The sequence below is a fragment of the Gekko japonicus genome, unplaced genomic scaffold, assembly GCF_001447785.1.
Source record: "Gekko japonicus isolate JY-2015 unplaced genomic scaffold, Gekko_japonicus_V1.1 scaffold14, whole genome shotgun sequence".
In the NCBI taxonomy this organism is placed as follows: domain Eukaryota; kingdom Metazoa; phylum Chordata; class Lepidosauria; order Squamata; family Gekkonidae; genus Gekko; species Gekko japonicus.
This window is the reverse complement of record NW_015176452.1, coordinates 337,344-339,822: the sequence shown is the minus strand read 5'-3', so window position 1 is coordinate 339,822 and position 2,479 is coordinate 337,344.

Below are 2,479 nucleotides of genomic sequence, written 5' to 3'. Positions count from 1 at the left end.
ATAGGGACTGTCCCAATAGGGTATAATAATCCCCCCCAGATGGGGGGGGGGGTTCCCATCACTGAAGGAAAGACAAATTGCCTTCCCTTCAATGAAGGGAGCATGCCGCCTCTGCGGTGCGACTCCAGAGAGGTTTAAAGTTTAAATCCCCCAGAGTCACGCCACAGAACCGGGACGCTCCCTTCATTGAAGGGGGAGGCAATTTGCCTTCCTTTCAGTGATGGGAGCTGGTTGCCCGCCGAGCTTGGCCCCCTCAGCCTTCCCGGGCTCGCCCGCCTGGGATCCAACTTACAGCAATCTCCTTTCCTTTATCCTTTCAACAACCCTGTGGGGTAGATTAGGTGGACAACCAATCCAAAGACACCTAATGAATCCACAGCACAGTGGGGATCCAAACTTGGGTTTCCCAGATTCTAGTTTGAAACATTCTAACCACTATATCATACTGGTTTTCATGGGGTGGCTGCTGTTGAACAGTAGCAAGCAACCAGGCATAAGAGTTGTGTGTAGGGATGTACATTCAGTTCGGACGAACTGAAAAACAAAACAAATAATGCCTATTTGGCATTATTCGGGTCTGCCGAAAGCCGAATCAGATTCTCTAATCTGATTTGGCTCGCCGAACAGGGATTCCCCGAATGGATGCTGTATATTCGACATCCATTTGGAGAATCCCTTTGCTAGGCGATGAAGGCACAGGGAGGCATTTAAATGCCTCCCTGTGCCTTCATCGCCTAGCAAAGGGATTCTCCAAATGGATGTCGAATATACAGCATCCATTCGGGGAATCCCTGTTCGGCGAGCCAAATCAGATTAGAGAATCTGATTCGGCTTTCGGCAGACCCGAATAATGCCAAATAGGCATTATTTGTTTTGTTTTTCAGTTCGTCCGAACTGAATGTACATCCCTACACACAACTCTTATGCCTGGTTGCTTGCTACTGTTCAACAGCAGCCACCCCATGAAAACCAGTATGATATAGTGGTTAGAATGTTTCAAACTAGAATCTGGGAAACCCAAGTTTGGATCCCCACTGTGCTGTGGATTCATTAGGTGTCTTTGGATTGGTTGTCCACCTAATCTACCCCACAGGGTTGTTGAAAGGATAAAGGAAAGGAGATTGCTGTAAGTTGGATTGTGTTTCCATTGTGGACAAAGACAGGGAGTAAATAAAAATAACTGAAGGGGGAGCAGATAAGATAGGTTAGTTAGTGGGCATGAGAGAGAGAAGCAAGCAGGGAAGGGTGAAGATATGGGGGCTGCCAGAAGCAGGAAAACAGTGTGGGGAGGGGATACAGGAGAAAGTGAGGTACCCCTGCAAGTCTTTGCAGATCTCCCACTACTGAACTGGGGCCCAGCTCAGCCAGCACGGCACAACTTGGACAGTTTTCCCAGGGAGAGGCTGCCAGGGGGAGGGAAGGAGGGAAAGCTGAAGAGTGGCACAGATAAAAGGTTAGCTTGGTGGACAGGAATGAGAGAAGGAAGCAGGGAAAGGGAAGAATATATGGGGGTTGCTAGGAGGCTAGAGAGGAGGAGTATAGGCAGGCGGATTGGGGAAAATGAAGTGAGTTCAGCATGTCTTTGTGGGTTCTCAATTTGTATCTTTGTAAGAAAAAAGCAAGAGTTGCATGAAAAGAAAAATACTGCATTCTATAGCATTGCAAGGTCGATATGGAGAGATCATGGTCTGATTACAGACCTGAGACTTTTAAACCTGGGAGACACTTAAGCTATCATCTTATCAGTTACAGAAACAGAAATGAAGTCTAATTCTGAGGAGTGGTGTTTGCAGTGTGGGACGAACTTGTCATGGGGTGGTGTGGTATTCAGGGACATGCCTGTGGGCCATTGGGGCTGTACCTGAATCTGGGTTAGGGGAGCCCTCCCTATCCTGTATTAAAATGATTATTTTTCCCCACAGGGAAAACTACCCCCCAGTACAGTTTGTACCTACTTTTGCTGTCGAATAAAGCTGTTGTTTAAAAGAGTCCTGACCTGGATAAGCCAGGCTTAGCTTGATCTTGTCAGTTCTCAGAGGCTAAGCAAGGTTGGCCCTGGTCAGTATTTGAATGGGAGACCACCAAGGATTGCTGGATTCCAGGATTGCTGTGCAGAGACAGGCAATGGCAAACCACTTGTGAATGTCTATTGCCTTGAAAACCCAACAGAGTCTCCGTAAGTCAGCCATGACTTCATGGCAAAAAAAGGAAGGAAAGGCAAGTCTACCTTCTTCTGTCAGAATTTGTCTGGTATAGGGTAGCCCCACAGAAGGCAGAAAGGAGCTTCAAAGCTTGAAGTACAGCAGGAGAGGCTAATTCTGAACTTGGGAAAAAGAACAGTTGCTCGGAGAACAGTGTATTTGCTAGACAGAAAGCTACAAGTAGGTGTGCTTTGTAATTACAGACAGCCTTGTGGCCAGCACTGTGCCCTACACCAATTGACAATACTCACTTATTCAGTGCTTTGAGCGATTACTGA